Below are 15,515 nucleotides of genomic sequence, written 5' to 3'. Positions count from 1 at the left end.
AAATTTTATGTGTTATAAATCTAAGGTTATTCTTGAATGGAAGGATTTCAAATCCATGGATTTCAATACATTCAAATATATTTTTGTTATTTAGAGAAATAACATCATAAACTTCAAATCCACTCATTTCATGTTTATATAGTAGTATTTCATGTTAGTTATGATATTTTTCAAGTCCACCCAAAAATAATGTTATTTGAAATTTATTGTACTTTATATAAATTATAATATGCAAATAAGTAATCTGTAGATTCAAAATTTGATATATTGTTTCATTGTTAACAGTAAAATTATAATTCTAATCCATAAATTTGAAATCAATTTATCCAAGCGCAATCTAAATAAATTAATAATTGTTGAAAAACATATTAGTAATAAATATTATAATTTTGTATAAATTAGACATTGGAGAAAATATAATATAAAATTGATATCACAATAGTTATTAAAATTAAATTTGAGAGAAGAAAAAAGTATAATACATAACGTTGACCACTTATTTTACCACGTGTTATTGGTTTATGAAAAATAAAAATATAATATAGATAATATATTCTAAACCTTAAATTAAATTATTGCGTCAAATGTTTTCTTTTTTTATATTTTCAATTTATATTGCTTTCACTATTTTTTTTGTCATCATTTTTTTCTTCTCTGTGAAAAAACAATATTCTCGCCATCTTCATTAGCAAATCTTATGAGAAAAAATGTATATTCTTCTCTATATGATGCCTCTACAAATCTCCACACAATTAAGTGTTTTGTAGAAAAAAAAAGTTTGTTTCATCAAGCAAATAAAACCAAAGAATTTTGTTATTTCAGTATTCTACAAATTTTATTTATTTTTTGTAAATATTTTAACTTAATCTACAAGCAAATAAAATCAATGAATTTTGGTTATTCTATCTTCTAGACAACTGATAAAATATGATTTAATTATCATTTTATTATATTTATCAAAAAGTGTTCAACTCTTAATGATATAACATATTTATGCAATATGCTATTTAAATACAAAAATACAAAATTACGATAACATATTTTTTTTATATTTCATACTATATTATTGGAAGTATAATATTTGAATATATTAATTTTTTTCTGAGAAACTTCTTGCATATATAACTCATTCAAAAGATTATAGATTTACAAAATAAAACAAATCATATTCAATTTAATATTTTGTGAAAAATATATGTTCACTTCATCTACAAGCAAATAAAAACAAATAAATTTGGTCTTTCTTATTATCAATCTTAACTCATAAGGAGAAATATCGAGCAATAATGAATAATTTTTGTAAAGATTTATTCATAATTAAAAATTTTAAAAATTTACCTTCAAAGATATGTCATTTCAGATTATATAAATCTATAATTGATTTACTTATATCTATCCTTTATAAAAATACATCTTCGTCAATTGCAAGATCATCAAATAAGTAATTGTTATAGGATCTGATCTTTACAAAGACGAAAAATAGTTAAAGTTAGTAAAACTGTCTGTATTCAATCAAATATTGTTAAATTTTAATAATAAACTAATGCTTTGAAAAATATTAGTTGGATTTTTTTATAAAGAAAAATAGATAGAATAAATACTCACGAAATATTTATAAGGTCATCTTTATTCTATATCCAATAATGCTTTGTATCATTTTTGTAAAATGTAATTAACCGTCAAACCTTCTTCATAACACCAACTCACATGATTTAATTATTTGGCTTCATTATTTTAATTCGTCGTTTTAAATTAATTATTCTCAATTAATTCAAATAGATGATATTTAATATCATGTCCTTACACAAATTATGCTTTTTGTGGAAAAAATTCACTATATTTACAACCAAATAAAACAAAAGAATTTTGGTATTTCAATATTGTACAAACTAATTTTTTTGGGAAAAAATTATTTTCGCTTCATCTATAAACAAATAAAACCCATGATTTTTTGTATTTCAATATTCTCAAATTAATATTTTGCGAAAAAAAATATGTTCAATTCATCTACAAGAAAATAAAAACCAAAGAATTTTGGAGTTTCAATCTTCTTGGCAACTTGATCCTTGCCTAGCATACGTAGATTGATAATCTTGACATCATAATAATTGATTTTACAAAAACTTCATCACCAAATTAAAGATAAACTTCTTGCATATATATAAAATCATTCAAAAGATTATAAATCTACAAAATAAAATAAATCACATTCAAACAAATATTTTTGTGAAAAACATTTGTTTACTTCATCTACAAGTAAATAAAAACCAAATAACTTAGCTTTGACTTTGTCTATGGAGAAGTAGTGAGTATTGCTAATAAATAAATTTTATAAAATTTATTTATCATAATTTTAAAAATTTACATTCAAAGATATATCTTTTAATGTTACAAAAACTATAACTGAGTTGTCAATATATATCTCTTATAAAAATAATTATTAATTGCAAGAATCTCTGATAAAATAATTGTTATAGTTTCTAGTCTTTAAAAAGAGGAAAATATAGTTAAAATTAATACAAATATATTATTCAATTTTATATCGTTAAATTTTCATAATAAACCAAGGCTTTGAACAATATTAGTTGACTTTCTTTTTGATAAAGAAATATAGATAAAGTAAATATCAATAAAATATTTATTAGAATTATCTATATTTATATCTGATAATTCTTGTATCATTTTGTAAATGTAATTAAATATCGAACCTTCTTCATGACACCAACCTTGTTAAAACAAAATTAGTTTAATTATTTGGCTTCATTAATTTAATTCTTCATTTTAAAATAATTAATCTTAATGAACGTAAAATAAAAGATATTTAACATCATATCATTATACAAATTAAGTTTTTGTGGAAATAATATTTTCACTTTATTTACAACAAAATAAAACAAAAGAATTTTGTTATTTTAATCTTCTATAAATTAACTTTTTTTGTGAAAAAATCTACAAATTAAGTTTTTTGTGAAAAAATATTTTTCACTTCATCTATAAGCAAATAAAACCAATATATTTTGGTATTTCAATCTTTTCAAATTAATATTTTTTGTGAAAAAAAGTTTGTTCAATTCATCTACAAGAAAATAAAAATCAAAGAATTTTAAAGTTTCAGTTTTTTTGGCAACTTGATCATTATCTAACATAAATGTAGTTTGACAATTTTGTCCTTATCATAATAACTGATTTGACAAAAACATCCTCACTAAATTTTTCCTGTATGTACAAACTAAGGACAAAGTTGACAATACACAATAGAAAAACTTTGACTTTGATTGACGCTTTTATAATATGTATAGATTTTAAAAGGCACGTACACATGATATAGTCTTGATATTCTTGGATTTTTATGACAATTTACCTCGGTCCCAATCTTAATACACCAAGAAAAATTACAATCGGTTCAAGAAAAAAAAAAGAATATATTATTGTGGCATCAAACTCGGGACCTAACCCTCGCCAAATGCTACAGCTCCTACAAATGATCCGTGTGGGGTTTTATTTTAAATTTTTTTTTTTTCTATTTTCTTAGTATCGTATACTGTTATTATTGCAAACCACTAAAATTTTTATTTTTGGAAGCTAATCGTACAAAATAATAGTAAACTATGATAGAGTTTTACAATACCAACCTAACATAGAAGAAACATAGATCGATAAAAGTGATAATAATTTATTATAAATAATCCAGACGAACTGACTCATAGACTATATGACTCAAAATACTATCCAAATGACTTATTCAAGGCAACAATTGACAAATCATTCAGTGAAATTTCCTTCTTTATTCAACTCCGGAAGACTTGGCTCTTAAACTACAACAGAAGCCTAGAATAATATTGAAAAACCTTCGAAAATAACAAAAATACTTTTCATCGGAGCGTGGACGGCTTCCAACTACCACGCGTGACCCATATTTGTTTATGTATTTATGATTTCCTACAACTTTGCTTTTATACTGTTTCTCAAATTCTCCGTTGATTAGTACTAGAATTGACATTTTTCAGGAAACCACTTACATAAATGAGAAATATGACACATGACGAACAACTTTCATGTTTAGACTAAGGTAGTTTACGGTTAGAATAGGTATGAGAAATGAGAGTCAAAACATTACCTGAAAAATAAGTTTTTAGGCACTTTTCCTTCTCGAGTAGCCACGGTTTTTGAATTTTAGCAGACAAACAGATGCTTCTTTTTCAACACCTCCTTTATCGCTTGCTTTTTGGGTGATTATAGGATATTGTGGAATTTTTTTAAAGTATTTTGGGATATCTATATAAGATTTTACACTCATTTTACTCACTAAGACAATATTCTCTCACCACTTTTTCTTCTCTAATCAAAACGGGGTATTTTATTTTTTAACAAAAGTCAACTATTTAATTAAGAAATGATCTCCTCATGTGTATTTGAAATATACATGAGGAGATCATTTTCTTAATTAAATAGTTGACCGAAATTATTTTACAAATTTTCCCAATCTATACGAGCCCCTTAATCATGAAATTTGGCAATGAAACTGATGGAATTCTTCAAGTGATATGTCTATTTTATAGGCAAGAACCAATCATTTCTTCAATTTATGTGAGACACTTTTCGATCACAGGTTGATCATTGAAAGAGATGGTGTGTTGGCTAAACAAGCATGATGATGATAATACATCTTCATATATTTATTTATTTGTTTATTATCTTTTAATATGTTTTACTTAGTTATTTTAATTTTTATTAGTATTTTATTTTAATTAATAAATTTATAAGTAATTGAGAAATATTTAATAGGTAACTTATTTAATTATAAGATATTACAACTATTGTCATAGCAGTTGTATAAAAGACAAATGTGAGGTTACAAAAAAATGAGTGTGTAACAACCTCTTGTCATGCGTTTTAAATTCGTGAGGCCTTCGGCCAAAGCGGACAATATCACAAGTGGGCGACATTAGATATCAGACCGACTCTACGTGGGTTTTGGATGGTGGGGCAAACCTCAAAGAGCAAAGAGCCTTGGCGAAATCCCACATCGCTAAATCACGGGAGATATGTTGTGCATTTAAATGAGCGTGTAGCAACCCCTTGTGACGCGTTTTAAATCCGTGAGGCCTGGGCCAAAGCGGACAATATCACAAGTGGGCTGTGCTGTGACATTTAAGGCCCTTAGGCGAAATCACACATCGCTAAATCACGGGAAAGATGCTGGGCATTTAAATGAGCGTGTAGCAACCCTTTGTGATGCGTTTTAAATCTGTGAGGCCCTGGGTCAAAGCGGACAATATCACAATTGGGCTGAACCGTGACATTTTCTATCAGAGCGACTCCGCGTGGGTTTGGGATGTGGGGCAAACCTCAGTGGGGACACTGAGTCCCGAAAGTGGGGGGTGAAGGCCCTTATGTGAAATCCCACATCTCTAAACCACAGGAAAGATGTTGGGCATTTAAATGATCGTGTAGCAACCACTTGTGACGCATTTTAAATCCGTGACGCCCTGTGCCAAAGCGGACAATATCACAAGTGGGCTGGGCCGTGATAGAAGAAAAGAGAACTTGTACCACATTGGTACTATGTCAGTATTTCTTACATAAAAAACACAAATAAAATAAGAATTATAAAAAAATATGTGGAAATAAAGAAGAGACGCTACCTGGGAGACGGTCATTGGGTTTGGCAAAATTTAACTTGTCAGAGCCGCCTTAGACTTTTGCTACCAACCAGCAAGTGAAACATGCTCTCGACGTAGAAATCTGCAACTTCCAGATAAGGAACAACACCTGGCACGTGAAGAAACCTCAAAGTATCATTTTCTACGTCGTAAACAAACAAAGAAGATGTACATAGCGAAGACCGTAATAATACATTCCCATTTGGTAGGATGCATGTTGGTTGTAAATTGTAACTATCACTTCTGTCACCCAAAGAACTTTCAAAAGTAAACATCTTGGTCCAGCCATTTTTCTCTAGAACCCATCATCGTGATTTCTTGCATGGCGACAAAGAACATACACACACTCTTTCAACTTCCCCGAGGTTAAATCTCCATCTCTTTCAGGTTGTAAATATTTGGGCAGCTCAATAGATGTATATTGTTCATTTTCCATATCCAGACAAACAATATCACTGGCACCGAACCAGTGAAACCTATCACTGACAAAGATGATGCGGCTAGGGAACTGAGCGGGATCCTTCAGAAGCTTCCATTTACCCGTGTTGGAGCGATATAACAACATTTTCAAATCGAGACGACTTAGAGAGGAAACCCCCAAGACGACGTAGTCGTCAGTGGATTCAACGAATCCAAATCCGGAAACAATCATAACAGGGTCCAAAATCTTTGTTGAATAGTTAGCTGTTGAATGCCAAGATGGTAAGGGCGATGACTTTTTTCTGGTAAGGTTCCAAATTTCCAGGTTTCCACCATCCTTAAACACATACTGTGCCATCACAAGTACCAACAATGGAAATGTTTCTGCTAGCAGGGATAGGATGACCAGCAGCAATTGGTTCCCCGTTTATGACCAATTGGAAATCAAACGATCTCAGATGATATCCATATTCCTTGGTAGCACATTTATTTGTAAACCAATCTATAGTTGCTCGAGTCTTTTGTTGAGCGGTGGTAGTGTTCGCGGAGGAAAGTAGGGCTCGAAATAGTTGACAGCCACGATCGAGACACTCTTCTGAATGTGTACACAAATTCAACACCCATATTCATAAGAACATTTGCAAAGCAGAGAATTGAGCTTGTTGTCGACTGATGATTTTTAGAAGAAATTTCGCAAAATTTGTATGAAGGACTTCAGCTTGTTGTCGAAGGACAAATTTTAGAAGAGATTTTGCAAACTCATCGACGATTCTCCCATCCTCTCATGATAAAATATCGATTTTACGTAATTCACCAAACATAAATCCAAGAATTAAATTGCACTCAATAAAATTGCCAAGAAGATTAGTTTGTATAAAATTCAAACTCACTAAAGAAGTAAAGTTTAACACAGTTGCCCGTAACAAGGAATTTAAAAAAAAAATTGCGAGGAAGATATCCTCAAATGTACCCACAGTGAAGTGAATGGTTTGCAAACAGAGGTTACAATAAACCACCAAGAAGACATTCTAGCAAATACATCCAGGCCCGAAAGACACCTCATACATAAAGAACTGAGATGTTTGTTTCTTTTAATTGACATTTTATGCAAACAACATTGCAAAATTTGTTGGGCAGCTCAATAGATGTATATTGTTCATTTTTCATATCCAGACAAACAATATCACTGGCACCGAACCAGTGAAACCTATCACTGACAAAGGTGATGCAGCTAAGGAACTGAGGGGGATCCTTCAGAAGCTTCCATTTACCCGTGTTGGAGCGATGTAACAACATTTTCAAATCGAGACGACTTAGAGAGGAAACCCCCCAGACGACGTAGTCGTCAGTGGATTCAATGAATCCAAATCCGGAAACAATCATAACAGGGTCCAAAATCCATTGTTGAATAGTTAGCTGTTGAATGCCAAGATGTTAAGGGCGATGACTTTTTTGTGGTAAGGTTCCAAATTTCCATGTTCCCACCATCCTTAAACACATACCGTGCCATAACAAGTACCAACAATGGAAATGTTTCTGCTAGCATGGATATGATGACTAGCAGCAATTGGTTCCCCGTTCATGACCAATTGGAAATCAAATGATCTCAGATGATATCCATATTCCTTGGTAGCACATTTATTTGTAAACGAATTTATAGTTGCTCGAGTCTTTTGTTGAGCGGTGGTAGTGTTCGTCGAGGAAAGCAGGGCTCGAAATAGTTGACAGTCACGATCGAGAGGCACTCTTCTGAATATGTACACAGATTCAACTCCCATATTCATAAGAACATTTGCAAAGCATGGAATTGAGCTTGTCATCGACTGATGATTTTCAGAAGAAATTTCGCAAAATTGGTATGAAGGACTTCAGCTTGTTGTGGAAGGATGAATCTTTTAAGATTTTTTGCAAACTCATCGACGATTCTCCTATCCTCTCCTGCTAAAATATCGATTTTAAATAATTTACCAAACATAAACTCCAAGAATTAAATTGCTCTCACTAAAATTGCCAAGAAGTTAATTTTGTATAAAATTCAAACTCACTAAAGAAGTAAAGTTTAACACGGTTGCCCGTAACAAGAATTAAAAGAAAATAGAGAGGAAGATATCATCAAATGTACCCACAGTGAAGTGAATGGTTTGCAAACAAAGGTTACAAGAAACCACCATGAAGACATTCTAGCAAATACATCCAGGCCCGAAAGACACCTCATACATCAAGAACTGAGATATATGTTTCTTTTAATTGTCATTTTATGCAAACAACATAAAATTCATTTTTTGTAATGACAAAAAAATATAATCGTTAACATTCACATGTGAATGTTCTCAGCAAAATTGTTTATCGAGTTGGAGATGCAGGTGTTTTTTCTAAAGGAATAAAAAAAGTAACGCCATCAAATGATCTCAAAGTATCATTGATTGGAAATATTCCAAATCTTTCTTGCACGCCCCAAGGGACGCATTATGTCACGGCACAGCCCACTTGTGATATTGTCTGTTTTGGTCCGAAGCCTCACGGCTTTAAAACACGTCACAAGGGGTTGCTACATGCTTATTTAAATGTCCAGCATCTCTCCTGTGGTTTAGCAATACGAGATTTTGCCTAAGGGCCTTCACCCCCCCTTTTCGGATCTCAGTGTCCTCACTGAGGTTTGCCCAACTATCCCAAACCGACGCGGAGTCGCTCTGATATCGAATGTCACGGCACAACCCACTTGTAATATTGTCCACTTTGGTCCGAAGCCTCACGGCTTTAAAACGCGTCACAAGAGGTTGCTACATGCTCATTTAAATTCCCAACATCTCTCCCGTGGTTTAGCGATATGAGATTTGTGAAGGCCCGTAGGAGAAATCACATATCGCTAAACAACGGGAGAGATGCTGGGCATTTAAATGAGCGTGTAGCAACCACTTGTGACGTGTTTTAAAGCCGTGAGACCTCGGGTCAAAGCGGACAATATCGCAAGTGGGCTGGGCCGTGACACATTAACTCCTCTCCCACCCAAAAACACCTACAAATGAATTTACTAATCAATTAGGATCATGACAGAATATTAGAAGCCATAGTATGCAACTAATGTTAATGCTCTCATATACATTGCATTGCAAGTAGCTTGAGAGTTGAGCGTGTATCATGGGTACAACAGGGAAGAAAAGAGAAGTTATACCACATTGGTACTATGTCATACATAAAAAACACAAATAAAATAATAATTATAAAAAATATACGAAAATAAAGAAGAGACGCTATCTGGGAGACGGTCATCGATCTTGGCAAAATTTAACTTGTCAGAGTCGTCTTAGACGTTTTCTACCAGCTAGCAAGTGAAACATGCTCTTGACGTAGAAATCTGCAACTTCTGGATAAGGAACAACACCTGGCACATGAAGGAACCTTAAAGTATCATTTTCTACGTCGTAAACAAACAAAGAAGTTGTACATTGCGAAAACAATAATAATATATTCTCATTTGGTAGGATGCATGTTGGTTGTAAATTGTAACTATCGCTTCTGTCACCCAAAGAACTTTCAAAAGTAAACATCTTGGTCCAGCCATTTTTCTCTAGAACCCATACATCGTGATTTCTTGCATGGCGACAAAGAACAGACACACACTCTTTCAACTTCCCCAAGGTTAAATCTCCATCTCTTTCAGGTTGTAAATATTTGGGCAGCTCAATAGATGTATATTGTTCATTTTCCATTCAAGACAAACAATATCACTGGCACCGAACCAGTGAAACCTATCACTGACAAAGTTGATGCGGCTAAGGAACTGAGCGGGATCCTTCAGAAGCTTCCATATACCCTTGTTGGAGCGATATAACAACATTTTCAAATCGAGACGACTTAGTGAGGAAAACCCCAAGACGACGTAGTCGTCAGTGGATTCAATGAATCCAAATCCGGAAACAATCATAATAGGGTCCAAAATCCTTGTTGAATAGTTAGCTGTTGAATGCCAAGATGGTAAGGGCGATGACTTTTTTCTGGTAAGGTTCCAAATTTCCAGGTTTCCACCATCCTTAAACACATACTATGCCATAGCAAGTACTAACAATGGAAATGTTTCTGCTAGCAGGGATAGGATAACCAACAGCGATTGGTTCCCCGTTTAGGACCGATTGGAAATCAAACGATCTTAGATGATATCCATATTCCTTGGTAGCACATTTGTAAACGAATCTATAGTTGCTCAAGTATTTTGTTGAGCGGTGGTAGTGTTCGTGGAGGAAAGAAGGACTCGAAATAGTTGACATCCACGATCGAGACAATTTTCTAAATGTGTACACAGATTCAACTCTCATATTCATAAGAACATTTGCAACCAGATCTACAGGGAATTGAGCTTGTTGTCGACTGATGATTTTCAAAAGAAATTTCGCAAAATTGGTATGAAGGACTTCAGCTTGTTGTCGAAGGACGAATTTTAGAAGAGATTTTGCAAACTCATCGATGATTCTCCCATCCTCTCCTGCTAAAATTTCTTCCTCGTATATAGTTCCCTCATCCTTCTCCATTGTAGTTTTTTTGATTGAAAGATGGTATTGCATTGTGAAGTATAATCAGGATACAACAGAGATTGTTACGAAGAAATTATGGACGACATTCGAGATGAGATACAGCTTCTGTGTTAATTCCGAACGACATTGATGGAGTTGTGGGTGCATGGAGTTGAATAAGAGCGAAGACGAGTTGGGGCTTATGGAAACTTGGGTCGGGTCAGGTCGTTGTCGATGGATTATGGGTTTATGAGTATTATCTTGTATTTGTTTTTTAAACCAAAAACCGAGAAATTTACTTATTCTAGATATTTTTAAAAATAACATATATAATCTATATACCTATAAAAGTATGGATTATTGAAATGTTTTCCAATTGTGAATGACGTAATTACCCTTCACATTTTTACTTCTTTCAATTATCAATTAACATATGTAGTAATTTCACACTTAGTCTATTAAATAATAATTAAGTATATATACCTATAAAAGTATGGATTTTTGAAATGTTTTCCAATTGTGAATGGACGTAATTACCCTTAACATTTTTACTTCTTTCAATTATCAATTAATATATGTAGTAATTTCACACTTAGTCTATTAAATAATAATTAAGACTAATTAAACACATTTTATGGTTATAATTTTGTGCTTTTAAATTTTTCACATATCTTTTTTTACATTATAATATTTAATTATGTCATATCTCATTATTTAAAAAAAATTATTTCATTCCATATACATATAAATGTGTGTATGTGTTTACTTATTTCCATTATCAATTAACATATGTGGTAATTTCACACTTAGTTTATTAATTAATAATTAAATACTAATTAACCACATTTTATGGTTATAGTTTTATGCTTTTGACTTTATTCCTTTATTTTTCATTATAATATTTAATTATGTCATATTTCATTTAAAAAAATTATTGCATTCTATATACATATAAATATGTGGATAATAGAAAACTTTTTTAATTGTAAACGAGCTTGAGAGAAATAAAATTGAGTTATATCATAATAAAATATTATTTTCTAATATAAAAAATAATATATGACATAATCCTTATAATAAATATAAATTATAATGATCACTGATTAACATCTATCAAAGTATTAGAGCTTTTACATATGATATATTAACATCTTTATTTATTTATTTATTTTTAAATCAAACTAACTAATTCAACAAATACAAAAAATAACAATTTTTATGCAAGTTATCTATTTGGTTATATTTATATTTTTTAAGTGAAAATCATACCGATAGTTTAAATTTTATATTTAATAATTATTTTATGAGTTTATCAGATTTTATTTGATATTTACCATATAATCTTATTTAAATGAGTTATATTTTACTATCAATATTATTATCTCATTAGTTTTGATATTTTTTTGAATTTTGATGAATATTTATCGTTAGTGTGCTTAATTTATGTAACTTATGATTATACATTGATAAAGTCCATAATTTAATTAATTTTTATTTTACTATGCCTTATAGGTGATGTTTGGATATATATTTTTTAAAAATTTGTTTCAATTCATTTGGTTCGATATATTATGCTACTTATAATTTATTTCATAACATAAAATTAACAACTTTAATTTTGATTTGACAAAAAATTTGAAAGTAAATTATATAAGTTCTTAATTAATTTATTCGTCTAACATAACAAGAGAATAAATTCAAATTAATAACAAAATGATTCAAATTGTTTTTTTATAAAATCAAAATTTTAATTTTTAGAATATAATTGGTATTTACGTGCATCGCACGTGCTTCATGCTAGTGTTTATAAAAGTTTTAAATTCCGAAAATATCATTAATTTATATTTTGTTTATCACGATTGATCACTAGAAGTGAAACCTGATTCTTTTTTCAAAGTAAATTTAGTTCATTATTCATTCTTTTTAACTATAAAATATAGTAAAAAAATATTTGATCGGTAAAAATATAGTTAACCAACCAAAAATTATTTCTTTTGGTTTTCTTTTTAGTTATTTATACCTTTTTTTATTTAATACCATTATTTATGTTAGATGTTTTAGTTTTGGTGAGAACAAACAATGATTTATTATACTAGATCAAGCTGCATTTGCATGTATTATAGGTTCTCGAGAATTCTATTGAAGATTTAAAAGAATTCATTCAACGGGTCTCAAGATACAAGGTTATCCAACCGTTTCAACATTAGCAGTATAATTGATCTATACGACCGCTCGAGTTCTCAAGATTGTGGCATAAGTTCACTCAACCGTTCACTCTACCTCACAACATTTGAAAACACTTGAGTAAAGATATCCCCAGATACAAGCCACACGTCTTACAAGGATTCTACTTACTTTATCATAAAATTCGTTGACTGATCATGAACTGCAAACAAGACATCAGTAGATCATAATGTTTTCCTTAAAAGATATAACTCAGAGGTGGTTATCTTTTACTGTCAGCAATCGTTTCTTTTCTCATTTGGTAAATGTTAAACTGCTCATTAATTGAAGCGTACTATGAATTAAAAAAGGATGTCGACATCAATACCTTTTCATTTATGAGCTTACAGTCGAACGTTGAACGGACAAATGCAAAGAGTATTATAAATAGAGGGTTGCCCAAAACCGATTTAGGAAAAGTCTCAAACTTTCCAGAGGGCAACGCTGCAATCTGGAGCACTGAGTTGCCTTGGATGGCAGTCCTATAATCATCCCTGCTGAGAAGCAACACCTGAAGGTGCAATACAGATTGCTGGCCAACATTGTGGCCAAGGCTGGAGCCTATGACAAGATTACTCAAGAAAAATTCAACTATATGGGAGTGATCGCTTTGAAGATCAACGTCAATTGGTCTGACACTCTTTATGAGATGAATAAGGGAACGAGTCAGTCTCAAGTGTTTTCACTGCAGATATGCTATCTGCTTGGCATTTTGAAGGTCAATTTTGGGATTACTGAGCCGCTTCACTTGCTGAAATGGCTCAATGTTGCGACTGTCACCAAGTTCCTGAAGAAAAACACTCCCTCAACCGTCAAAATGATGCAAGTCAAGAAGGAGCGAGGAGCTGAGAAAGAGGCTCATGAAAAAAAAAGACATCAGCTAGGGCACTGGTGAAACAAAAAATGGTGTAGCAAGAATCATACTCAGAGGCTAGTCATGATGATGCTCCTCTGCATCAATTTTTTGTCAAACAGAAGACTCTGATTGCCGTATCAAATTGGTTGGATGATAAGGACCCTACGCATTCGGAGGAAGAAAAACAACCAAAGAAGAAGAAAACTAAGCTCATTAAGAGCTTGCTTGATGTAGCTCAACCGGAATCGGTTCTAGATGCCTAGTCTACTCGACTGACTACTGGTATTTGCATCTCTGAAGGTGTTGTTCCTTCAACCACATCTGATGCTCTCCCATGGACCCCAAGGACAAGGGGAAGATGAAGCCACCATCTGTACATCTCGCTGCATTTCAAATGGACATAAACTTGACACTGTCCCAAATGATGAAGGCGGTGGCAAGGAAGATGAAATAGTATGATAGGTGGTATGACTGCAGGACCAATATCTACTTCAAGACAATCCTCGAGGAGAATTTGCTAGAACATGTGGCCACCCTTGAAGGTCACATGCTCGACTGGGCCGAGATTAAAGATAATGAGGTAGCTCTCGGCTCCGATCCTTCTTTGAATTCAAAATGATGGAAAATCTTTTGCGGCTCATTATTGCCCAAAAGAATTTTGATGAACAAAGTTGTACAATTCCCGATGATTATGTGGCTATTTCCCAGCTATAGTTTGATGCTCCCACTATGGTATCGAAATTCAAACAAAGAAGAGGAAGTTTGAGCAGCCTCTCGTCAAGAGTGTTGAGGTATACACCAGAGAGGCCATTGCCATATTCAACAAAATGGGTGTGGAAGATGAAGATGAAAAAGAGACAGCGAAGCATGCTGAAGCAACTGCCCAAGTTCCTACTGGCTTTAACCAGTTTCAAGATGACGGTGGACCCTTTTCTGCTGACTTGGTGGATCAATCCACTAAGACAACTTCTTCAACCCCTGATCCGTCTGCGACCACTGACACCAATCCAACCTTTGTACAGCTAGAGGTAAATAATCTCTCTTTCTCCTAACTATAATCTTGAAACAGGTCCTTCCACTACTACTGCTAATTTGGAGACACCACTACCTGAGATCCCACTGACCTCAGTTTATGATGTGGTACAATCTATGATGAATTTTGACCTCTTCGGTGACAGGTCTGCTCACATGGACACTTCTCAAGATACCGGTCCCTAGAGTACAATTCCTGAAACTGTTCAGGAAGAAGAAGCACCGAAGTCACCACCTCCTCAGACGTCCGTTGATCCACAATATTCTGATACTCTTTCTCCTCCATTATCGAACCAACCATTTCACAAGACGTCTCTCCAATTCTTCCTAATCGTGAGGGTATGACCAGAGCCTCTGAGATGGTTCAAAAGGATATGGATGTTGATCTAGTGCTCGAGGACACTGAAGCTGACCTGGTTGAAGCCCCATCTTGATCAACCAGAATCCTCCAATGCACTGAAGAGGATGAAAGGCCTGAAGCTCATTTTGCTAAAGTCTACCACCATCTGGAGCAGATCAGGAGCCTGATGCTGGATTTTGATGCCCGTCTAGTTGCATCCAATGTTAGTGTTTCTGATCTTCGCAAAGCAGTGATGATGAATGTGAGCACTCCTCAGATCGACATCAAATCCTACATTAAGGAATTCAAGAGCACCAAGACCATTACCAACGATGCCATCGTTGCCTTATCCAGTCAGTTAAATCAAAATGAACAACGACTTGGGGCTCGCATTGACAGTCTTCAAGCTACCCTAAGCACCCAAATGCAAGAAATTACGGACCATTAACAGAAGAGTGATGCCAAAAGGGAGC

Source organism: Primulina tabacum, chromosome 12 (assembly GCF_025594145.1).
Source record: "Primulina tabacum isolate GXHZ01 chromosome 12, ASM2559414v2, whole genome shotgun sequence".
Lineage (NCBI taxonomy): Eukaryota > Viridiplantae > Streptophyta > Magnoliopsida > Lamiales > Gesneriaceae > Primulina > Primulina tabacum.
This window is presented reverse-complemented; position numbering follows the sequence as displayed.